Below are 27,224 nucleotides of genomic sequence, written 5' to 3'. Positions count from 1 at the left end.
CATATTGCAGTCTCGATGAATGCATTACATTTACACGGTTTGTTTACGTCCATTTGTGAATGTATTTGTAAAGCTATTCGAGCCACGTTCAGCCGTGTCCTTCGGCGCCAAAAATAGAAGTAGTCGCAATTAATTAGAGTTGGTCGGGCGCGGGGCGCGAGCCTCGCTGCCCGTGAAACTTTCACTATAAATGGAATTTACCGTCTGCTCGATAACCGATAACGGTATTTTAATTGACCCTATTAATATCCTACTCAATGAATTATTTTATTACCTGCGCAAATAAATAATCTTATTAGATTTAGTAGTTTAGGGCCACTTGCACCATCCGCTTAACTCAAGGTTAGTGGGCTGTCATTGTGTGATACTACAGCACGACCACGGATGATTTTACTAATTCTGTTGCGGTACAAATTCACGAAAAAAAATGTACTTTTTTGTATTTACGTTTAAAAAAATGTACCTTTATGGTTTTGGAGTTTCGACATAGGGGCCGTGGTCGTGCTAGGTAGGTACTCCCTGGCACGACCACACTATATTTAATGATTTTTTGAATTTCTGTTGTGGTACAAATTCACGAAAAAAAATGTACTTTTTTGTACTTACCTTTTTAAAAAAAAATTCCGCATGGTTTCGGAGTTTCGACACGGGTTGTGGTCGTGCTAGAATAGGTACTACCTGGCACGACCACACTAAGTTTTTGAAGTACATAATTTACAAAGTACAATTTCTAAACATTTGTTTAACATTCATTTGACCATCAAATTAAACATAAATATAGTGTGGTCGTGCCAGGAAGTACTTATCTAGCACGACCACAACCCATGTCAAAACTCCGAAACCATGCGGGTATTTTTTTTTAAAGTAAGTACAAAAAAGTACATTTTTTTCGTGAATTTGTACTGCAACAGAAATTTAAAAACTCCTTAAATATAGTGTGGTCGTGCCAGGGAGTACCTACCTAGCACGACCACGGCCCCTACGTCGAAACTCCAAAACCATAAAGGTACATATTTTTTAAACGTAGGTACAAAAAAGTAAATTTTTTTTCGTGAATTTGTACCGCAACAGAATTAATAAAATCATCCGTGGTCGTGCTGTATTTGTATAGTATCACACCTATCATCTGTCAAATTCCATATAAAACGGTGGGTTAACCTCGGGTTAACCTTCCATTCTCCAAGAGCACATAGATAGTAGAGCTTCTGAATTTTTGACATATGTATTCTATTTTACGATAGCGTAAACGTCACGAAAAATGACACATTGTATGGAGAAAAACCAAAAATTGCATATGTACAGAGAGCTGTAAAAGTGCATGGCGAAATTTCTCAATTCATAATTTTTTCATGCGATTTCGTAGCTCAATGTACATAAGGTACAGCGGGTCAATTTCGACTGGGGGGCAAATGCAACTGATCCATTTTTTCCATGTTTACAATGTTTGCATTATTAATTAGAGTCTCCACTGGCACGCGTGTTCAGTGGATACATGTGGAACTCAACTTAATAGTGTAATAATGGAAAAAATCGATCAGTTATAATTCCCCCAAAGTCGGGATTTGCCCCGCTGTACCTTATTTCAAAATGTTTACGCCATCAACGTATTCTAGAACATCGAACACTCATGGTCGAGGCTGAAGTTCCTAAGGGACTTGCGCGTTACTGGTTTAGCTAAGTAACCCGAGGTTAAACAAACAAACCTGGAGTTAAGTTGTGCTGTTAATCCGGGGTTAACCGTTCAACGCCGGGTTAGCTGGAACGTGCAACTGGCCCTTATTTAATGCACTCAATCATTCTATTTTTGTGCAGACTCCCTTATAACATGATCGAGTTTTCCCGCTACTCATGCTGCATGTGCAGCGTGTCTGTGGGTGGTGCGTATAATAGGGCGTGTATGTGTGTGTATGTAGAAGTTGAAAGGTCGGCTATTTAAAACAACACGGAGGCTGGCGAGAAGCCTCCGGTGAAGGCTTCAAACAACGAGCAGGAGCTACTTCGCAATCCTTTGACATTTACACCGCCTTCACTGCCTACGCGCAAAAATATTCCATTTTTAAAGAGTGACCATTATGAAAATAAGGCACGGGACAATTTCGACTGGGGGGCAAATGCAACTGATCCATTTTTTCAATTTTTACTATGTTTGCATTATTAATTAAAGTGTCCACTGGTTATATATGGCACGCGTGTTCAGTAGATACATGTGGAACTCAACTTAATAGTGTAATAATGGAAAAAATCGATCAGTTACAATTATTCCCCTGTCGAGATTTGCCGCGCTGTACCTTATAATTAAAAATTATGTCAATAACAAATAGTGACGATATGTTCCAATACTTTGTAACAGTAAGAAAACTAAAAATCTAAGTTTTCACAAAAAAAATTATTATTTTTATTTATTTATTACATACACATAAACTATCAATAACAGGCCCCGTAGCCGAATGGCATTTCTCCGACGCCAAACGAAAGCGATACGCCGCTGGCTCTGTCGCGCCAATACGCAAGCGCGATAGAGATAGATATCTACTATGTGCCATTCGGCTAGCCACCCAGGGCATCCTAATACGATAGTATGGAGATTTACACAACATTTTATACATTGCCGTAGCACAAAACATATAGCGTAGCCTTTGTGAATTCGTTCAGAGAACAAGAGAATATATCTAACTCGATCGCTACTCGATTGATGGTCCGGAGTGTTTGGTCCGGAATTGTTTAACCCTCGTGCCTTGGAGCCCTCTCAATACTCACGGCTCAGCCACGACATTGGTCTAAGCGCGACAGCGGCGAGCGGCGGCCATACATTGAAGCGAGACACAGCGATGGGACTTTTCATTCGCACGTATGGCTGCCGCTCGCCGCTGCCGCGCTTAGACCAATGTCGTGGCTGGGCCGTCAAGGTTAAATACATATTTTGAACCGCTCGCTATGCTTGCGGTTAAATATTGGAATTTTTCGCTTGCACGGAAATTTATCAATATTCGCAGATGCGGTTAAACAACAAATTTGCCCCCTTCTAAAACAAATTACAATTTTATAACGCCATTAACTTTGTTCTTTTAAAAAACATTGGCGGCAAATTTGTTGTTTAACCGCACCTGCGAATACTTCTTTTACTTCCGTGTAAAGTCAATTTGTAAAATTCATAAATAAAAGTCACGGGTGATCACTAGTGGAAAAAGCTCCTTCCACAAATAATTTATGATATCCCCGTAAACCGACAGATGTCAATTAACATTACTAATAAAATAAACTCACATACAGAGTGGCGCCTGTAACAAAGGCGAAGAATTGAACTGTAGGCTATTCTCCTTATACTGATCAACATTTGTTCAGTGACTTTTAAAAATTATGAAGTCTTTAAATTTTTAATTTTTCATACAAAATAAATATTAGCTTCAATGTACGCCATTATTGTTGCCATTGACGTTGTCTGTCACACTGTAGACTTAACAGAATTCGCAATACATTACCTCTTAGAAAAAACTTTCAAGGGTGATAAAAATCAAAATACAAGTTATTTTTAAAAGTCGCCGAACAAATGTTGATCAGTATAAGGAGAATAGCCTAGAGTTTAATTCTTCGCCTTTGTTACAGGCCCCACTCTGTATAGTACTAGCCCACTTGCACCAACCACTTAACTCAGAGTTAATGGGCTGTCAACTGTCAAATTCCATATAAAAAGGTGGGTTAACCCTACATTTTTGTTGGTGCAAAGTATAATACGTTTAATAGTGATGACAGCTACAATTATTGGTTCGTATCCGTCAAATAGCGGGCCCTAGACGAAGCAATCATTTTTAACGTTATCAGTCAACACGAGCATACGTCGATCTCGACAATCGCTTTGAGCTGCAGGAAATTAGTTTTCAACTCGCGCTCGGCGGCCGGCGGACCTAGACCTTTACGAATATTCTGGAAACATATGTTTCTGTGTTTGTGTTAGCTTAACTAACTACACTTGGGAATGAACACGCGCACTGTGTAAACTAATGCATGTAACTGAGAAACTAATCATACTTTTTTATTAAATATGCATTTTGTGGGTTGTTTTTTCGTGTATGATATCTTGATATCTCTTTAAGTTTATGATTCCTATAAATTAAGTAACGACAAATATTTAAAAGGATTATGTATTGTGTTTGTGTCCGTCCTTATATTCTGTCACAACTACTGAACTGATTTAAACTCACATACACTATCAAACTTTTTCGTAGCGCTACGCTTGTTGCTACGAGTATCCTAGCGTTTCCCATATTTCCAAAGGACGCCGAAAATGTTTTTGGCATGCTTTGCTTATAGTATTTTATGCAACAGGCGTTTAAAGGAGGTCAAAAAAGACGAGTGGCGTGGGTAACAATTTGAGGCGAAGCCGAAAATTGTTATTAAGACGCAACGAGTAAAAGAAATTAGTTCAGCTGAAAATCCGCAACGTGGCGAGGGTCAAATAAAAACTTGTCAGGCTATAAGCGTGAGCGTCAGAATGGCGGGTGTACATCAAGCAATCCTGGTGTGGTATACGTCAGGAGTTAGTGCTAGCAATGTGCCAAATGTGCGCCAAAATTCGAGCAATGTGCTCTTTGAGCTCCAGAGATATTTAAGAAATTAATGACACCCGCCATTCTGACGTCAGGTTGGCGGGTGCACTTCCAGTTCTAGCTAATGGCTGCTTACTCAAGGGTGAAAGTACTGCCTAAGGTTAGTGCTCGAAATGTGCTTCCACATGTATGAAACACACACTAATTCAGAGAGCCGTTGAAGAGTAATATGGGATTGAATAAATATATCTATAACGCCTGCTGAAATAAAATAGCAATGTTCATCGCCTGCAATGCAGCATTAACATGCAGGCGCTTTTCACAAAAAAGTGATACTTATAGATATATTTATTCAATCCCATATTACTCTTCAACGGCTCTCTGAATTAGTTTGTGTTTCATACATGTGGAAGCACATTGCGAGCACTAACCTTAGGCAGTACTTTCACCCTCGAGTAGGCAGCCATTAGCTAGAACTGGAAGTGCACCCGCCAACCTGACGTCAGAATGGCGGGTGTCATTAATTTCTTAAATATCTCTGGAGTTCAAAGAGCACATTGCTCGAATTTTGGCGCACATTTGGCACATTGCTAGCACTAACTCCTGACGTATACCACACCAGGATTGCTTGATGTACACCCGCCATTCTGACGCTCACCTATAAGCATCTACAATATTGCGATACTGTAACTATAATTAATATTAAATCGGTCATCGTCGTACAGTCACCATCACATTTATGATCGGAGCTGCCGATGTGCTCGGAATATCTGAACACACACTTGGCGTTGTCAGAGCGTCAGATTTCAGCGTCTTGTCCGCACCGATATATTTGAAAGCGTACAATTTCCAGTGGCACCATTTGGAAAATATTTCCTGTATGGGTATTAATTATTGTTCATGACGCACTCCAGCGTGATAATTACAAGTTATTTTAGAATTGACTAGTTTGTGTAGGCTCTTGCCAGCAATTTGAACCGGCGGCTCTGGGGTAATTATACGTTAGAGTACATTTCACTGACCGAGCGATTAATATAATATTGAGTAATGCCACTTTGTAGCCACTCAGTATAGCCACTAAGTTGCTAATTTAGTTAACCTGTTAGTTAATTTCGCGTTATAGCTGTTGAATCATGTTTGTGTAATTGAATATATATTCAAAAAGGCATAAGTAGATAGTTAAACTAAAGTATCTGCCGATAAATAAACTACTTAAATTCAGCTCAAGGTATGTCAGACTAAAAGCGACGTGAAAGTTCAAGATAAAACAAAAAACTATTTGTTTCAGTCGACGACTTGCCAATAAATCTTGTTAGATACTTTGCGCAGCCCAACCGATCCCTAAAGCACATTTTTTATTTAAACCCAAGTGAAGGTCAGATGTGATAAAAATATAAGTTAATGACTATAGGCACGGAACTCTCAACTTTTCCAATGGTTATTTGATTCCTTTTATATCAGTTGGAATAACAATTAGTCTGTTTGAAATTGTAGCGTCCTTGAGTCTATTCTGTAAATAATCTGATCGACGGTACATACAAAATGCATTTACGACTTCACAGCTATTTAGAAAGTTTGACAGTATTTGAAACTATAAATCGTTTTTAGCGGTAGAGAAAAGTAATAAATGACGAGTATTTTTATTGATTAACGGTTCCATTAATTGGATATAGCTTATGAAACCAAGCAGACAAGCATGTTCGCGCGATAAATGATATAACATCAGGCCGTCCCTGTCGCACTTAAAAGTAGTGCAAAAGGGACTGCCTGATGTTTTATCCTTTGCCACGCGACCATGCTATCGGTACAAATATAATATGTTCCATCAAAAAACCATCCATCCATCCTAACGCTAACTAGACGTATGGTAAAGGATAAGCTATTACAACCCCGTTAATATTATGTACAAAAATCTACTATACTTAAAAGACCAGCAAACCTGAGACTAGATACACTAAGCTATGGATAAATTAAAAAAAAATGCTTTGACAAAATGATCAAAACAACTCACTGAATTTAACATATACCCTGATAGGCCTGATATACCTAAAATGAGCCCAACTTTAATAGTACTTTGATAATAAGTAATGTTCTTTTACCTTTTTCACGAGTCACTGGCTGCCGAAGGTACATATTTTATATCATGATCATTTCAATATACATACTATAGTATAAATAAAAAAGCGTTATAATCTTACCTAGAATACAAATAGCAAGCGTATAAGCAAAACCTTTTATGTCAGCGAAGGCGATGTAGAACGTAGAATGTGCGTGCATAGCTTAGCCGTACATTACAGGTGCGATAACATCCACCATGGAACAGACAGAGCTGCTGCAAAGCTTACTTAGGTGGCATGTTGAAGGTCTCCTATACCCTGGAAACAGCCTGGAAATAAAGAAAACCACCAATAAATACATGTGAACAGACGTTTCGAGGGCAGATTTAATCTTTTATTTTTTAAATGTATTTGAGGTTATAGCGCGCACAAGATGTTTACAAAAATGCGACATACTGGCACAACATATCGTCATTGCGATACAGCCAGGACATGTCGCAAGTATCCTTAGCCTATCCTAACCTTAACTCTATGCAATAAGGTGAAAAAATGTAGACATATTTATGAACTCGACTGTACAATGCCTTTTAAGGAAATTAAATAATAGGCACTGGTATCGTTGAGAAAACAAAATGTAATAATGTCAATCAATAAAAATAGACAAAAGGAATATATAAAAAACATAGACAATAAACTATAAAAAGGTAAAATAATATAAAAAGTTTGTGCAGTCTTGCACATTCTCCCCTTTTTTAAAGAGCAACGTGTATTTTCGCGAGCTTCTTGAGGGGTCTGCGAAACACCCCAGCAGCAGTGGCGACATCTGCCACTCTGATTATCCCGTCTCTGCCGGGGTATACGGCGGTGACACGACCCTTGGGCCAAGAGCCTCGAGGCAGGTTTGAATCACAAATTATTACGATGTCCCCAATCGCGATATTAGGCGGAGATCCTCCTCCTGTCCGTGGTGATAAGGAGGGAAGGTATTCCCTGACCCAGCGCTGCCAGAAGTGGTCGGCTAGCCTTACCGCCCTGCGCCACTTATTTCTGCTCAAGAGGTCGGCTTCGGTCAAAGTAGCGGGAATAGGGGGCCCAGACGGAGATGTGAGTATAAAATGCGACGGGGTCAACGCTTCGTCAGCATCAGAATCAAGTGAAACGTGCGTGAGTGGTCGTGTATTAACAATGGCTTCAGCCTCCGCCAATAGTGTGCTCAGAACTTCATCTGAGGGAGCCTGTTCTCTTAGGGTTGTCTTCAGGGCTTCTTTAACGCTGCGAATTAAACGCTCCCATGCTCCGCCCATAAAAGGTGCTGCCGGAGGAATAAAACGCCAATTGATTGATTCATTAGCTGCATAATTTTCAACTGAGTTGCCGTAAAGAGCTTGTAACTCCCTGCTTGCCCCAACAAAGGCTGTTCCGTGGTCTGACCAGATCTCTTGCGGTGTGCCTCGACGAGCAATAAAACGGCGTAGACACATTATGGCCGCGTCTGTCGATAAACTATGTACCACTTCAAGATGTACAGCGCGGATGACGAGGCACGTAAATAGAGCAACGTAGCGTTTCTCTCTTCTTCGACCAACTGAAACGAGCACAGGCCCAAAGTAGTCAAGACCGACAAAGGAAAATGGTCTTTGATGATGAGCTAATCGGGACTCCGGTAGATCTCCCATTGGTGGCGTGAATGCTCTGGCGCGGTGAAGTTTGCAAAACTGACATGCGTGGGTTACTGATCGGACAGCATTTCTGAGGCCCAATATCCAAAATCTTTGGTGGAGTTCGTTCAGGACCTTTTCTTTGTTTGCGTGGCCAGCCTTTTGGTGGTATCTTGCTATAAGTAGGCGTACTGCTGGGTGCTTTCCGTCCAAGATCAGGGGTCGTTTAACTTCATCAGTGACGCCTGTTGCAGCTGCTATACGACTGAACATTCTGAGTTGGTCATTGTTATCTATGAATGGGGATAGTTTAAAAAGGCGGCTGCTTCGAGGCAACGGGTCTCCGTTCTTCACTCTCAAAATGTCCTCTTTGAAGGAATCAAGTTGACTCTGAAGTAAAATATGGGTTTCGGCTAGACGGATATCGTTCGCAGTTATTCTCGGTTGGTTATTAGGGGGGTTCGCGGTACCAGGAGAGGATGTGTAAGGTGGATGGAAGGTACATAAGTGTCCTTCAAGACGAGGGAGGTTGAAGTTCGCGTCTCGTCTTCTCATACTACGCAATCGCAATAACGATATGAATTGATGCGCCTTTGCCGTTGCTCGCACCATTCTCAGCCATGAGCTGAAACGATATGGATCTGCAGAGATTGGTGCGGGCAGCTCAATTTCGGTGATCAGATGAATGACATTTTTAAACTCTTCACGTCCTAATCCACTAACATCAATTTGAGGTTCAGCGGGCCAGGACGAGGACAGGAGAAAGGTAGGCCCTGAGATCCAGCGAGATTCTGGAGAGAGCACAAAACGTTTGACGCGTGTAGCGTCATCGGCTACGTTTAGGTCACTCGGTACCCAACGCCACTCACTGATATTTGTAAGCTCCAGTATCTCACCAACTCTGTGGGACACAAAGGGTTTAAGGGTACGCGCATCACTACGAAGCCAACCTAGCGCAGTCATTGAGTCGCACCAGAAAACACGTCTCATTGGCTTCAACCGATGGGCTTCGCATATTGTCGTAGCAAGGCGCGCAGCTATTAGTGCGCCTTGAAGTTCTAAACGAGGAATGGAGAAAGGATTAATTGGGGACACGCGCATTTTACTACAGATGAGGGAGAGTCTCACGTCACCATTTACATATAGAAAGCGCCAATAGGCCACAGCAGCATAGGCAGACTCACTCGCATCCGAAAACACATGTAACTCGCATCCCTCTACCTCGAGCTCGCTCAAGTTGTAGCGGCGTGGTATTCGCAAACTGGAAGTGGAGATCAGGTCTTGAAACCATAACTTCCACGCGGCGCTGTCACATTGAGAGAGCTCTTGATCCCAGTCTAAGCCCTTGCGCCAAGCGTCTTGAAACATAATACGGCTACGAACGACGATTGGAGCAAGGATCCCAAGCGGATCGTAAATTTTCATCACGTGTACTAGAACCTCTCGTTTCGTTAACTTTTCAGGTAACACCGTATCTTTTTTTACACCTGTATTAAAACCAATCAGGTCATTGAAGGGCTGCCATATAAGGCCCAGCGTGCGAACGGGCGTAGACAGGCGGCCCAATTCAACGTCTCCATTATTGGCGCGAGGTAATACCTCTAGCAAAGACTCTTTAGGCAACAACGAAAGCGCACTAGGATTATTCGACGTCCAGCCGCGCATCTCGAAGCCGGCATGCGCATGTACGGAGTAAATATCAGCTGCCAGCCTAGCAGCTTTGTTGACGTCGTCTAAGCTAGTAATGCAATCGTCCATATAATGGTCGTCGATGATTACTCGAGCCGCGTCGGGGTAAGTTTCCTGCCATTCTAAAGCGTTTTTATTTTTTATGTATATGGCAGTGAATGGACTCGACGCGGCGCCAAAAATCATGGATGACATGCGGTATGTTCTAATCGGTTCACCGGGGGTATCTCGCCACAAAAATCTTTGCGCGTCTCTATCAGTTTCAATAATTTTGACTTGCGGAAACATTTCACGGATATCAGCGTTTAAAGCGACGGCGCCCTCACGAAAACGCATTAGAATGCCTAGCAAAGGTTGCAAAAGATCAGGGCCAGTCAATAACAAAGAGTTTAATGACACGCCGTGAGATTTTGCAGCTGCATCGTGCACCGTTCGCAACTTATTAGGTTTATTGGGATTAATCACACCAAAATGAGGTAGATACCAAAGAGGACGTCCAGGGCCAGCACGTGATGAACATGGTTCAGCGTATTCTTTAGATAACATGTCATGAATATTGCGACGATAACGTTCCGCGTAGCAGGGGTCTTTAATCATTTTCTTTTCTAAGCTTACGAATCTGGACATTGCTAACTTATAGCTATCGGGAATATCCAGATTATCAGCCTTCCACAACAAGCCAACCTCATACCGGCCGCTCGGCAGACGGTGAGCAGTGTTCTCTAAAACTTGTATGGCACGCTCATCGTCAGCATTGCGGGCCTCCTTTTTAGATATACCGATTGCGTCGATCTTAAATTGTTCCCTGATAAGTTGTTCTAACATAAAACGATCACTTTCGACGTCAGGTTCACTTAATGAGATATGGTTGACAACGTCAACCCGCTTAGTCTTACTGCAACCGAAACCAAACAAAACCCAGCCAAGGGCAGTCAAAATAGCTGCAGGTTGTGTTTTGGTTCCTTTGCGCACGTCTGTGGGAATAGAGAGATGCCAATTGTCAAGACCTATTATCAGCATTGGTTTTACGTCTCCGTAGCAAAACTCGTCGGCTATATCTACTAGATGAGGGTATTTGCGTACACTATCTTGATACGCAAACTCACGCGCGGCGCCTAAACCATTAACTGACCTAGCCTTCTTAATGGAGTGAACTTCAGTTGAATGACGACCCTGTATATTAAAATTGACATACTGCACTTTAACGTCCTTGCCTAAACCGAGTACGCAATCTACGTGGATAAGCCTTTCAGACGTCTTGGCTCCAATTTGAGAAGATATTTCTGAGTCTATGTATGTTCCTGACGATCCGTCGTCTAATAAAGCAAATGTGTCAACGCTACCGGACGGTCCGGACACGGTGACAGAGACAATTTTCAACAACGGCCGCGCGGAAGGCTTCTTGGGCGATGAAGAGGTGGCATGCGTTAGAATGTCATGTTCCGAGTCGTCAGGCAGCGGAGTAGTCGCGGCTGCTCCGGTAGCGGCGCAGGCGGCGGGCGCGCTCACGCCGGACGTCGATGGCACTTGCTCGTCGTCGTCGTCCTCGGAGTCGTCGTCGGCGGCGTCGTCGTTGTCCTCGGCGTCGACGTGCGTGGTGACGACACGTTCAAATTTAGACCCGTGTAACAAATTATGATGACGCATTTCACAACCTACTACGCTACATACTTTTTTCATACATGAAGTTTTATTCTTATGGAAACCTTTTTTCAAACACCTATGGCATATTTTATTTTTCTTAATGAATTGCCACCTATCATTTATTGACATTTTGACAAACTTGTCACAATCCGATAAATCATGTTTTTGTTGACATAATGAACAATTATTATCAGAAATATTATTCGAGTTTATAGAAGTTTCAATGCTATTAGAGGAATGATTATTTTCAGCAATATTGTTGACTTTATCCCTATTGCCTATCGGCCGGGGGATTAAGGCAGAGGCCTGGTCAATATTGCCTCCAAATCTGCACTGCAAGTCAACCTCGCGCGAGAGGAAATCCGCAAACATTTCTATTTTAGAAGCGCTGCCATTGCACGAATGAGCATAATCCAACCACCGTGGACGCAGCAGCACTGGCAGTTTGCTCCATAGTGCTTGAAACAGCTCAGGCGAGCGTAAATGGTCGGGCTTATTTAACATGCGGATAACTTCTACGCAATTACGCACACGGCTTGCAAAAATCACTAAATCCTTACCGTCGTAGCTTACCTTAGGCAGGTTACGCACCGCTGCCACTTCATGCATGACGACGAGCTCGGGGCGGCCGAAGCGCGCGTCGAGCGCGGCCACCACGGCGCCGCCGCCAGCAGGCCCGCCACGGCCTCGCGCGCCATCCCTTTCAGGGCGCGAGACAATCGAGCTAAATTTTCACTAGGAGAAAAACTATCGGCTTTATTTTCGTAGATACGTTTTAAAGCTAACCAATCCAGGTACGACTTGCCGTCAAAGTTAGGTAAATCCGTCTTCGTTTGGTTTACTTTATTTATTAGCTTATCGAGCGAATTTACTAAGCGAGTCACTCCTCCGTCTTCAGGGCAATATTGCTCGTGAGAGTTTTTATTTGCCGCGGCACTCATGCCGTGCGGCTCTCTCGGTCCCAGTGGCTCGCGCTGGGCCGCAACATCGACAGACCTGAAAGGTGGGTTGGCACTTAATAAATGTTGTTCAAAGGTATTAGGAATCGTATTATTTACCCATTCCTGTACACTTGCACGACTACGCGTGCCATGACTTCCACGTCGGCTAGCGCCCGCCTCTATGGCGGCGAGACTGGCTTTCAGCTCGAGCTCGGCAACATGGCGCTCGCGCTCCGCGGCACGCTCTGCCACTTGGCGCTCGCGCTCCGCGGCACGTTCGGCCGCTTGGCGCTCGCGCTCCGCGGCACGTTCGGCCGCTTGGCGCTCGCGCTCCGCGGCCTGCCGCTCTCGTTCCTTTTCCATCTCAGCCAGACGGCGCGCATGTTGCGCCCTCGCCTCCAGCTGGCGCGCCACGATTGTAGAAGAGGAGCGTGACGAGACGGCGCTCGCCACGCGGGAAGGTGTCGGCGTCGCTCCGGGAGGGGCGGCGGCGGCGCCCTCGCCTCCTTGCAAGGGCGGAGCAGTATCCCTCACGGCGGCCTCACCGTCTCCCTTAAAAATAGACAAAAGGAATATATAAAAAACATAGACAATAAACTATAAAAAGGTAAAATAATATAAAAAGTTTGTGCAGTCTTGCACAATGCCTATTAAGTCTATTATGGATTTAAGCTAGCTATTAAGTTTTATGCTTAAGGTACTGCGGGGCAAAACTTGACTGGGGGGTTGTAACTAATCCATTTTTTCCATTATTACACTATAATGTTGAGATCTACGTGTATCCACTGAACACGCCTACCATACTTATATAACCGGTGGACACTATTTAATAATGCAAACATTGTAAAATATGGAAAAAATGGACCAGTTACATTTGCCCCCCCAGTCGAAATTTGCCCCGCTTACTTTTAGTTTCTATATGCAGTTAATGTAAATAAAGTTGTATTTCAGAATATTATAATACTTAGGCTCAGCGTTTTGAAAGACTTAATAGTTATGTACTGACTTTAACAAGTGATTATACAATTTAACATTGTTAAACACAAATATTTCTTAAGTTTGATTATCCTCCTTAATGCTATTCCATATGGTATGATTGGAAGTTACCACATGGCATATCGTAATTGAATCGGTCTCGTATTGTGTACATAACGATTTCCGCACGGGCCGCAACTCTATTTTGTCCGTTTAGAAATGTGTGTATTGTGTGTACGTACACTGAAACTGTCACAAACAGTTCATAATTATACTAGGTACATATTAAGGGAATTATTTGAAAGCTTTTCAATTTTATCAATTGACACGACAGTAGGTACAATCGACGTAGATATACCTTTGGTATTAGATAAGTTTGCAAAAAAACAAGTTACTTGCTCTAACCACCGAATATATGTAAAAATAATAAATGCTTTTGGCACTGGGTCATTCATTAGGTCATCAACAACATGAAACGTGGCCCTACACTGTATATTAACAACCGATAAGATCAGTGATTGATGAGCTCGCTGTGCAGGCGATAATATTCGTACCCTAGTTTCTCTTTTTGACGTGTAAATTCAAAATACCGGTTACCTTCGAATGCTTTCAGTTGCAGGCCCCGTCGCCGAATGGCATTTCTGCGACGCGAATCGCCACCGAAACGCCGCAGAAATGTAGTCTGGCTGTATCGTGCCAATACACAAGAGCGATAGAGATAGATAGCTACGAAAGAGATATTATCGTGAGCGTTTCGTGAGCGTTTGACATGTGTATTTGACTGTTATCACTCCAAGAGTGCATCTGAACGTCTGTCAAGTTACACCAGCTTGACAGCACTGGCTTCCTTCGAAAGCGGTTGACCCGCGAGCGTTTGTGCATTCGGTTACGCACACTGATAACTCAAACTTAAACCTGACCTATCGGAATATCTATTAAGTTAGATATCCGCCAGATATTCTGAGATAATTTAATTTTACAGCATTAAAAATAATTGTCTCGTTCTCTAAGTCGACGATCGGGATATCTAGGGCAGTTTACTTAGCCTTCGGCAATCTGAAGTAGACTGACGACGCTTCAAGCTATCCTACCTATATTTAGGTAAGTATCTATTCATTTCATGTCATCACCATCAATAATATTATACAGGAGACTCGTTCAAAGAGCAAATACTTTTTAGTCGTAAATTATAGCACGACAATATAGAAAGAATATTACATGTGCACCGTCGGAATTTACACGAGAGTCATTAGTCGCCGTGGACCCGATCTACGTACATATACAGGGTGGCAAGATAAGTCGGGCCCTGGAGGGAAACTACCTTGAATCTTTAAGCGGGCGCATGTTACTTAAAGAAAACATACATCTATTTTTTAAACAAAATAAAACTGCATTTAAAGATTTTCTAAAACTCGCTTGCCTTGGCCAGGAACTAACTAAAATAAAATAAAACACTCACAATTTTATTACGCTAATCGATAGCATTATTATTCAGGATAAAATTTCCTTAATAAATATTGGGTCTTAAAAATAAAAATTATTGCTAAATCTTTATTTTACTATCAATTTACACCATATCCATAGCGAATTTTAGAAAATCTTCGAACGCAGTTTTGTTTCTTTTTAAAAATAAAAAAATGACTTCTTTGAGTAAAATAAGGCTAGCATAAGGATTTATTTAAGGTAGTTTCCTTCCAGGTCCTGACTTATCTTTCCTTCCTGTGGGCGTATATGCTTCCAATTTTATCACTTATCCACGTGGATAAAGCATCCGTCACGCTTTAGCAAGTATGTCAGTGTGAGAGTGACAGATGTCTTATCCACGTGGATAAGTGATAAAATTGGCAGCATGATACGCCGGCTGTATACCGTATACCTATACATAAGTACTTTGCACGAGTCGACGCGTCATTTGCTAAGGGGCGTGACCTCGTAAATCCTGACTTGGTTCATATAACACTTTATGTCCAAGAAAAACATAGGTGATCAAAAAAACATACAGCGATGCTTCACGCTCTAATTTTCGTTCTGAAATGATGGCATTGGGCTTGCTACTTACGCGTTACAGGAGTACAGGCAGACACCGTATGAAGCGTATGTTTAAGAATATATGATTATTAAGGGCCGGTTGCATCAAACCGTCGGTCACCGTTAAAGCGTTCGTTAAATTTTATTGTATGAGAAGTTCCATAGACGTCTCCTGCGTGACGATGATGTGTCTGTCAAATGTGGTTGATGCAACTGGCCCTAAGACCAAGCGGGTCTAAATAAACGCGTGTATGTATGCCTGTATACAAAACGTAGCAAGTCTTCTGGCAGCCCTCACACCCGATGCAGCTGACTGGCTAAGGTCCCTGAATATTGACATTTAAGATGTAGAAATGCCTATTTTTAGATTGATGCCATACGACTAAATAAATATACAAAACGTCATGCTTATAAAATTTAGAACATGTTTTTGTCAGTACTATTATAACTTTTTCTTGGAACTCAGTAATAGTGAGTAACACCTCTCTAGCCGTTCCTACAGTTTTCCCAAGTTACGGTTAAGCCCGATCATGACGAAGCCTTCACTCGAAGCGGCATAAAGGCTGGCAACCACTACTACTGAGCTGATATTATTCTTCTGTTTCGTACCGTTTCGGACACTCATCGCCTAACCTTAACATTTCGTTGAAGTGTTTTGACCCTTTTGAGGGCTTCTACATGCATGTCTCCCGATGGATGCGAAAGATATACATAGGTAGATTTAAACAGTTTAGCACCAAACACCATCACACGCTGCAAAAATACGCTGCGCTAGATATAATCTAGAGAATTGGATGGTGATAAGCAATAATGTGTCAACCCACAAAAACTAAAAAAATGAGATTTTAATGCCATGTTATAGCTGGATTTTTAAACTTCTATTTGCAAAAATGACCTTTTCATTTTGAAAATTTTTACTATCCCAAAAGTAAAAAAATAGGTTAACACAAATCCTATATCGTGTGTTGCCTGTTTTGCATTAATGTGTCAAGAACCTTAACTTATTATAGTAATTGGCAGAAGACATATTTAAATTACAATAATGTGTTATGAGGGTTGACTCAACGATTTTTTTACACTTGACTCATTCTTGCAAAACGCAAAAAATGACATAGTTACCCACTATGAGACTTGAATGATTATTGCAAAATGATATTTTATTCGTTGTTTTATGCTACGACCCGTGTTATAAAACATAAGTCATTATTGTTAAATTATATTCGGGTCATAAATTGTTCGTTTTTGGTGTAAGTACCATGACACTATATTGTAAAATATAACTGTTCATATTAATTTATGTTTGAATAAGTTATGACTTAGTCCATTAGTATATTTTTGCACATGAATAGTAAATTCAGTACGAAATTGAACATTTTAAGTCATGAATATACATATTCGTTATTATAATTTGCAAACATTTTTTACAAGTACGTGTTTATATAAAAATCTAATATAAGCTACTATTTTTTTATAATTACTAATTACATTAAGACGTATTAATGTATGCATAAAAATATTGTTTGATTTTTGAATACTTACTGAATGGTAGTTTATTATTTTGTTAAAGATATTTTATGTTTTGTTCTTGTACAAGTCATGAGTTATTCATAATTTAAATGACTTAGTCTATTTCTTAGCGTAAAAAAATATTTTGTTGTATATTTTAGATAAGTAGTTTGTTTTTTTAAAAGATGATTATTTGGTTTTTGTAACGATTTTTTGTTGAAAAAGCACAGATAATTTAAATATGTGTCTAGAAATGATCATTACTCTAATAGTTAATTTATAGTATTTTATTCAACAGGCGTTTAAAGGAGGTCAAGAAATATGAGTGGCGTACTTTCCACGAGTATTTTGGAGTCAGTTAAACACCATTGCATACAATACTTTTACAACGACCATGCACTTAGTTTTTAATAGTTTTTTTAAATAATTCTCGCGAAATTCACACTGTTTCCTGTATTGCAAAGGTTTGCACTGTCAGCTCAGCTGCCCAAAGCCTTCCCGCGCACGCACGCAGTATCGTTAATGCAATGCGTTGCCATGATTACAGAACCAAACAATGCGTTTTCAGTTTTTCGATACGCACAATCCTGTAAATGACGGATAACAGTTCGGGAGTAGAAAAATCATTAAAAGTTTTGATTAATAAATAATGTATTGATTCCTACATGACGACCGGTCTGGCGCAGTCGGTAGTGACCCTGCCTGCTACGCCGCGGTCCCGGGTTCGAATCCCGGTAAGGGCATTTATTTGTGTGATGAGCACAGATATTTGTTCCTGAGTCATGGATGTTTTCTATGTATATAAGTATTTATATATTATATATATCGTTGCCTAAGTACCCACAACACAAGCCTTCTTGAGCTTACCGTGGGTCTCAGTCAATCTGTGTAAGAATGTCCTATAATATTTATTATTATTTTATTATTTATACCTAATAACATAAGTGACCATGACTGATATGTTACTTAACACTTATAAAGTTAAAAATATGCATAGGTAGAGTATTTTACAATAACAATTTATGTGCTTTAACATGTTTATTTAAGACTCATAGATATTTTTAAACAATTAGCAAAAGTGGGTTAAGTATCATAACACAGTCTTGAAAAAGTTTGACGTCGTCGAACAATTCGCAATAAAAGAAAAGGGCATTATTTCGTCAAATTGAAGTTTGTTTTGAAATTAAGCTACAATAATCACTACTACTGAACGTATTATAGCTGAAAAACACAACAATCTATATAAAAAACAATTTTTTTTATGAGAAACACAAAAAAATGAGAAAAAATCTTTAGACGCCATTTTCTCAAAATGGTTGGCGTGTGGGTTGACACATTATTGCTTATCACCATCCAATTATTTGTTACTCAGGGAATCTAAACAATGTCCCAGACTTGCAGATACTGCAACATTTCATTAAATTTAATGAACTAATGAACAGTGGCGACATTGAGCTGTACCTAATCTCAAACAACTGTAATAATTATAATTAAAAAAATTTTTTTTTTTTTTTTTAATTTGAACTGTTTATTTCTTTCTAATAAATTTAATCAGTACATGCTTAGATCTTAGCCTAATCTATATTATTCTAGATTTTTAGCCAAGACGAGTGGCTTATCTTTACATTTATAATTAAATACATGCAAAAATCTTAAATGTATTTTTAATTATTCTATATATACTTTTTTTACAATTTGATTTATGACTTAAGGTTTAACAGGGCTTTTTTAGTTATATATTTAATTTTATGTGGCTTAGCCTCTATATTATCAATAACATGGCTAGGAAAACCATTCAGGATATTAGGTAAGTAGCTTACTACAAATTACTTACTACATGGAGTACAAATTAGCTCCGGGAACTCGCGCTAACTACAAAGCACAGGCTAACACGGGTAACAAGGGTTGCCAACTTTTATATTTACACAAGGTAGGTATTTTGCAAAATGACTTATTAAAATAATAGTAGTCTGTGCGCCCTTGACATTGACATCTGCAGAGCGAGCGAAAACGTACGTACGTTACCAATCTTCAAGGAAAATACGCTCTTTTTTTTTATTTATTTTTTTTTACTCCCGAACTGTTCGTGATTTACAGGGTCGTGCATAGATCTTTAAAACCCTACGAGAATTCTATTCCCCAAAGCCTATTCCCCAAAGATGAGAGAAGTCTATTCCCCAAAGCCAGCGTCCGCCGGCTTTCCGAGTATGCGCGCAGTATCGAAAAAACTGAAAACGCATTGTTTGGCTCTGTAACCATGGCAACGCATTGTTATAACCATAGAAGTAGGATGACAAAGAACAATTGTCGAATATCAAAAGTGAGACCAAAACTGGACCAATGTCAAGTGTCATTAGGAATATTTAATTCAGAAATTATGTATGATAACGTGAATCATTTGCTTTTCTAACTGCTTAATCCAAACGGAAAGCACTCACTGTGTCATCTTAATACAACTTTTTTGTACTGAAAAGTACGATTAATTCGTTAACTTAAATTGGGTAGGCCGCTAGCGGCCGCTGCCTGTCATCAAAAATGGTCACGTTTTTTCATTTGTAGTCTGCCTCTTTTGCACTCATAGGATGATCATATACGTGAAAGCTTCTCTTTTGCACACTCCAGCAGTCTTTAAGCGTAAGCGAAATGATAGGTCTGTGGTTATAACGATACTGCGTGCGTGCGCGGGAAGGCTTTGGGCAGCTGAGCTCACGTCACTCGTCTTTTTTGACTTCCTTTAAACGCCTGTTGCATAATAGTATTTTATGCAACTGGTGGTTAAAAGAGGTCAAAAAAGGTGAGTGGCGTGGGTAACAATTTGAGGCGAAGCCGAAAATTGTTAATAAAGACGCCACGAGCATTTTTTGACTCAGTTAAACACCGTTGCATACAATATTTTTTCTACGACCAAGCACTTACTTTGAAAGAAAATTAGAAATTCAACAACTTTCAGTCATCTTAGTTATTTAGTGGACCACCTACCATTTTGAATATGCAGTTTGAGTGCAAACATGAAAATAAAACTGTCTATGGTATGGTTCTCTGAAGCCTGGCCACTAAGGCGAATCGAGCCGCGACGAATCGAGTTCTCATACATTTGAATGCGATTCGACGCGTCGCCAATGAACGCAGCAGAAAACGAACGAGACTCGACTCGCGAATGCCAGGCTTTATCTGACATTCTAAGTGATTGGTTTGTTAAGTTGGTAGCAATGTATTACAGAACTTTAACAGCTATAACGTGCTACTGCTACAAAATGTTTTCAGGTTATAGACTAGATAGACTTGTCCTGACATCTTTTATGTAGGGTTTGAAAGTTCTATGCACGACCTTGTAACTCACGAATAACAGTACAGGAGTAGAAAAAATACTATTAAAGTTTTCTTAGAGCTGGTTAAAACTACTTAATTCCATATTTCGTTAATAAACCTAATGGCAGGTTTAAAATATTGAATATTTGCAGTTGCCGGCTCGACGTTCATTACGAGTATGGTACCTACATAATATATTTATAGTAAAATGTTTCTCTGCGATTTCACTACAGATTTTAACGATGTCATTACTGTCATTAGTCAGGACCATTAAATTGTAATCGAATGGACGACTCCCACCGCAAACACTGTACGTATATTTAGGTACGTACGGTCAAACAAATTGGAATCCTAGGCAACTCTAGAATCTAGTTTTATTGATGCTGTGTGGTCAGACACCGTCGCGATCTGGCGATTGCGGCTGCGTTCGGCTAGCATTGCTACGTAGCAGTGATAAGGGTTAGGTAGGGTAGCTCGAATTTACTCGCATATCGGCTATTGCTTGAAAAAGATAGTGTCATGCATTAAAAAGGGATGACACGATTCGACCCTGACGCATTATTTAGTATTATATTATAAGAACACTAGATTTTGAGACAAAAAGTAGCCTATGTCACTCTCCATCCTTTCAACTATCTCCACCTGAAATCACGTCAATGTGTCGCTCCGTTTTGCCGTGAAAAACGGACAAACAAACACACTTTCTCATTTATAATATTACAGTAACAGTATAGTATGGATATTATACATATATAATGTGTATCTAATAAAGCACGGTTTATTTGCCACCGAATTCACGTTTACTGTGAAACACAGTGGCTTAGGATTAAAACCGGTTGACTGTACATAAATACTTAGAACTGAGAGTAGAATAGCACATGTCTGACCACAGTGTGACCGCGCCACTGCACTTAGTTACATGTTAGTCAGGTTCCAACGGATGTGACTTGGCTAGACTAGTTTTTAAATCACTGTCGCATGTGGCACAAAACTAGTGATGTGCCACTGATTATTGTTTAAAATTGTTCCTCTACTACCTTTTCTCACCAACATTTAGTTATTTAGGTATATGTAAATAGTTGACCAAAAACGCGCTTAAAGCCGTTAAATTTAAATTTTCATAATAAGTCCAAATTGAGCTTCAACGTAGCGTTTGTGAGTGTTCTCCGAAATATATGGATTCTATTTAATCTTAGACACTACAGGCCAAATAAATATTTACTCACCCCACCAACTGATATAAGGCTCTCTCTGTAGTTCAAAAATGGATGACAAAGTTGCGTTTTGTCATCCATCCAAAATTGTAAAGTATAAGTATTCTTACAAATTTCAACTCGATGCTCAAAGGTATATAATGTGGTAGAGTTGACTCTTGAATTTTGATTTTATATCATACATTTTGATGGATTTGATTGAGTTTAATTTTTTACAGTCAATATTTTCATTGTATTGGAATGGTGAAATTTTTTGTATTGTATTCTGTGGCTAAATTTGTGTACCTAACCTACGTGCCTTGAAACCCTCGCAAGGATGGAGATTCCGCATGTTTAACCACTCGCTACGCTTCAATATTGGAATCTTTCGCTTGCTCGGCTATCAATATTGGCACGTGGTTAAACAACAACTATTCCCCCTCTAAAACAAATAACTATTTTTTTTAAGAATTCATTCCAAGCGACTTAAGTTGTTTCTATTATTACTTTGATTCAGTGTAGTAAGAATTCACGCACACCAAGAAAATGTGCAATTATTTTTGCTCTTTTTCTGTGCTCCTTTGGTTTGTCAGACGGAAATTCGCGCTAATCAAATAATTTGATTAGCATCGTGGATGGCTCAGCCACATCACTACTTATACATATGACTCGCTTGCTAGATACTGGAGCTTGATTAAGATTTTCGATCCGTTCTGTTTTCGATAAGAAAGAGCAGTTTCACTGGGTTCAGCGAAGAAAAGGCATTTGATATGTCTCTTAGTATATTACCAGCAGTTAAGACGAGCATTAACAAATGGGTCGGGTAGGGCAAGGCAATCGTTTGCAGTTCGTAGCGTCGCCTCCGTGCGTATGCGTATACATCGTTTTGGACGTGTAAAAGGGTACGTTGTCAATTGCACAAACGCTTACGATAATATGATTATCGTATAAGAGAGATTCGCTCTTCCGTATTGAAGTGACAGAGCCGGACGGCATCTAGCGGCAACGGTTGTCATTTCAGCTAGGCCAGCTAATCAGAAAGTGCGGACTAAAATTTTACAATGTCTATCTTTCGCCCTAACTGAGAAATGACATCAACATCACTTTATAGCAAACAAAAATGTTAGCTGAACCAAGCTGAACGTTATTCTTGTGATTATGGCCATAGATTTTTGAAAGACGAAGATGAAGTACATATAAAGGCACTGATAGATATGTATATAACATATGGATTTAAATACTAACCCCGGCTCGCACCAATGAGTTTTTCGGAATTTATGTGCGAAATGTCATTTGATATTTGCCAGTCGCTTTTCGGTGAAGGAAAACATCGTGAGGAAACCGGACTAATTCCAATAAGAGGTCTAGTTTACCCTTCGGGTTGGAAGGTCAGATGGCAGTCGCTTATGACTAACCCCTAATTCAACTCAACTGTATCTATATATTTCAGTTTCCATAACTACGATCATTATTTAATTTCACAATGGCTCTTTAATACATTCTCGTCTAAAACACGATATATGGTTTTTGTTTTAAGATATCACATCCTAATGTTACATTATATGGCACAGTCGGTAGGATATAATTAACAGTTTAATAATGAATAACAAACTTTTTCCACCGAATCTTAGCGGTTGCGTGGTGAGATAGTGGTGGGAAATAACAAAGTCAATAAAATGATGTATAATGTATATAATAATTTATAATTTTATTTATAATCTAGAAATTTACGGAGGACGTTTTAGTAAATAGGTGCCATGTCTGATCATGATTATGCATGTCGTAACTCTATGGTTTACTTATTCGCCCTACTTTAGCCACTGATTGAGCTTGACGGATATGACGTGTGTGTCAATTGTGACATATAAGTTTTGTTTTTTCACGCAGTTTGTTGATATTTTGCTTTGTGTTTAGATTTATTTATTTCTTAAGTAAAGATGTCTTACGACGGTTCAGGTGAAGAAGATCAGCATGAAACCCAGGTTATCTTCGAAACTCGAGACAGAGACTCGAGCTCCGAAGAACCTCCGATGTCCGACTGGTCTTCGCTTGTTATTAAAATTGAAGAAGAGAATTTGAAGAAGAAGCTGTATGAACAAGGGCTGTATGATCCTGGCAGCGGCGAGATATGTGCCGCGTACATCGCACAGTCCGACAGCGCGGTGCTGCGTCACGCCTACTACAACTACCCGAGTATCCCCGACCCTGGGGTGATTAGTGCGCTCCTCGAACCCCCGCCAAGAAAAATTTACCCTAGCGACGGACAAGAATACTACTTAGAGCTTTGCGAGACCACAAGCCAATGTCCTGTGAGAATATTTCACAGAAACCTGGTAAATACACATATCAATTTGAGTTACTACGGAGTCAATCCAAATGGAGTCCGCGCCATGGCCATGGCCTTGGAAAAAAATACTTTCGTCACGCATTTTGATCTAACTGACAACCGGCTTAACGATGATGCCTGCTTCCATTTGGGCCAGATGCTGGCAAATAATTCTACGCTAACTAGCTTGAGTTTATGCGGTTGCCGCATTGGGCTTAGCGGAATTCGCAGAATATGCGAAGGTCTTACAACAAACAGGGCGCTAAGAGCACTGAACGTCAGTGACTGCCAAATCGGCGATGAAGGTCTCGAACAACTCGCGCACGTCATTACGCTTCTTTCGGATATTTGTGAACTAGACTTATCACGTAATGCAATTTCCGGAAAAGGTTGCCTACATTTAGCCGAAGCGTTGGAGGCGAATAACAAACTTACATCTATAAATTTATCTTTCAACAATCTGTACTCGTTTCCGTCCGGTCTTTGTAATGTACTTGAGCTTCTAGGACAAAGTCCTGAATTTCAGTACTTGAATTTATCGTGGAACTCACTCAGTGGACAGAAAATAGCAACTAGTATCAAAAACGTATTTCAATCTAAACTGTTACGCCACGTAGATCTTAGTAACAACAAGTTTTGTGACACACCTATTATAACAAAGCTAATAGCCTGGTTTGCTAAACCGAAGAAGATGAAATGTTTTGATCTGTCATATAATCCACTTAGCTTAAAGGAGGCTGAGCTAGTTATCCAAAAATTTAAACAAAGCAAAATACAGTTCCTTAATTTAGAGGGCATTAATGTCAACAAACAGTTTATGGACGTATATAAACAGATTCAAGCATTAAGGAAAGATGTCGTTGTTACGCACGGTTATGTGCAAGGAGCCTTTAAGCCCACAGGGCTGGACCCGAGGGAAGTTGTGTTGAACAGAATTGAATACATAGGTAAGAAAAACAAGAAACGTCAAGTAGATGTTGCAGTCGTGGTGTTACAGTGTATTAAAGAAAACGTCACGTTTCTCGAACCCAAAGATTTTAACTATAAATTGAAGCGCCTGGGAGTTACTTTGGACGATGATCTCATGAACGCAGTTCAAGAGCTTTGGCCAGGGGAGCCGACGAAGAAAGGTGCCAAGACGATAGGTTTTAAACCCCTCGCGGAATATATTAAAAGAAAGTGGCCAGATAGAAAGGCGCCACCTACACCACCGCCCGAGCCTGAACCAGAGCCAGCCCCAGCTAAAAAAGGACAACCACCACAAAAAAAAGGAAAATGATGGAAGATACTCCAACAGCAGTACACCGATTATAGACAGAGACCACTGTCAACTGTACTATTCCCCACGGACCGAAAGATCGGCATCTCGGCTACGAGCTCAGGCAATTTTGTTATTTGTTTAATTAGTAATAGTTTTTATTATTTATTTTAAGAAGTGTTGTTAGGACTTGCTAGGTACGTGTGTGTTTTATGTTTTTATTAAATAGATAATTATCGTTTAACATGATTATTTTATCAAAATGACGCCTTCTGTGCGAGTAGAGCACAGTCGTGGAATATATGAAGACATTTTAAAACTCTTCTTTCCGCAGTACTGCGTGCGTAGCCGAATGGCATTTCTCTGACGCGAAACGAAAACGAAACGCCGCGAGAGGTAGTCTGGCTCTGTCGCGCCAATACGCACGAGCGATAGAGATAGATATCTACGAGCGTTTCGTTTCGTCAGCGTTTGTTCCATTCGGCTACGTACCCAGGTCTGATTGAGATGGAAATCAAAAGGGTGCGCGGTAGTTTAAGATGAAAGCGAGTTTCTAATATTGGCGCGAACTACTAGCAAACTACTAGTGAGTAGTGAGTTACTACTACTACCTTCATTATTTCTTTACTACGATCCAGTAGGGTGTCCACTATTTAACTGGTGCGTTTGCACGTAGTGGGAGAGCGGTTTGACGAAAAATAGTATAAGGTGGTTCGTTTTTCATACAAATAAATAGTATTTAAGTTTAAATAAAATAACTGAATCAATACCTGCATATGCACATAAACATAGAAAACTATGCACATACTTAAATGTATGTTATCATCTGCGCATATATATTTGTGTAGTAATAGTGTGTTATGGCATTTTGTATTAAAATGGAATCACCATAAGCACTAAACAATTATAATATTTAGCACAAACAAACGGTATGCGATATTTTACCTACTCTACTCGCACAATACGTACGGAACCAACCTACGTACGCCCGGTGAGACGACCGCTCCGTGCTTCCGCGCTCAGGAATGCAAGGAACAGTTTATATCCGATTATTTTTCTAGAATAATTGCTAAGTAATATTTTATTATTATTATTGGCTTTCCCCATCCCGCGAAACGCAGCGCCCGTTGAGTGACAAATTAAAATGCTTAATTAAATGAATAAATAATTCGGAATGGTGATAGCCACAGTGAGGAACAAACGCCTATCCCACAATTACATATTTAATGAGAGTCGAGAACTGTCTGACGAGATTAGAGCCCGGGTCTCTGTATTTGGACAAAGCTATTTTTAGCCAGCACGGTCAACCGCCGACAATGAACTGCCACTACTCAAACGAGCCACCATCAGTATCATCATCACAATGGAACCAAAGTTAAACACCGGATTATTAGGGTCTAATCATGTTGTCCCTTTCAAATTCATTTCTATTTTTGCTATTTAAGGTTGTCTAAAATCAAGTAATTTATCATATCAGTGTGAACGCAAAGGCACATTAAGTCGTTCCAACCCTTACAAACGTAGCTGAGTCTGTCCCAACCACATTAGTGTGATTACCACGACTTTTTAATACTTTATTCGAAATATTAAGTGTCATCTATCCTTAAATTGGATCAGTTTTTACTTATAAGTCAAATTCCTTTGTAACAAAAATAAGCCTTACCATAACAAAAGTTTCTGTTACATTATTCCAGCCTTGTTAAATCCAAAACTCGAATCAGAATCTATTCTAACATAAATCATGTCCAAAAGGTGCTAGTGTGTGCGCAGGCATGCACGGGCGAAGGCGCGGGTCCGGCAGTCCGCCCGCCCACTCCCCACCCCTCCGGACCCCCGGTACCCCTGGGGGTTGGCACCACTACTTAGGAACACACACATCACTTCTATTTTTATATCCCGAATATCTCGCGCTACTTCAAAATTCGTTAAGACTGTGAGCTGTAAGTCCAGAATGATTCATTGTGATTCTAGGTCCCTAGCGACACAACAAAATATTAACATATTACCTAAACCATCCCGAGAATCCGTCTATTCATAGTACTAAGTATACGTAGTACCCTGGTGTAGTGGCCTGGCCAGCCATATTAGGGCCCATA

The 27,224-nt window shown here is 40.2% G+C and overlaps 2 protein-coding genes across 6 annotated transcripts in view; one reads left to right on the top strand and one right to left on the bottom strand.

Moving 5' to 3' along the window:
• Positions 1–27,224, top strand: part of LOC125240868 (pseudouridine-5'-phosphate glycosidase) — a 197,260-nt gene that overhangs the window by 73,651 nt on the left and 96,385 nt on the right. The gene's annotated exons all lie outside the window — the stretch shown is intronic.
• Positions 1–27,224, bottom strand: part of LOC125240869 (CD82 antigen-like) — a 106,045-nt gene that overhangs the window by 21,055 nt on the left and 57,766 nt on the right. For both annotated transcript variants that reach the window (XM_048149018.1, XM_048149017.1), the window contains one exon: positions 6,890–6,930. The gene's annotated coding sequence lies outside the window, so the exon portion shown is untranslated. The remainder of the gene's footprint in view (positions 1–6,889; positions 6,931–27,224) is intronic.

Source organism: Leguminivora glycinivorella, chromosome Z (assembly GCF_023078275.1).
Source record: "Leguminivora glycinivorella isolate SPB_JAAS2020 chromosome Z, LegGlyc_1.1, whole genome shotgun sequence".
NCBI classification, from domain to species: domain Eukaryota; kingdom Metazoa; phylum Arthropoda; class Insecta; order Lepidoptera; family Tortricidae; genus Leguminivora; species Leguminivora glycinivorella.
This window is presented reverse-complemented; position numbering and strand designations above follow the sequence as displayed.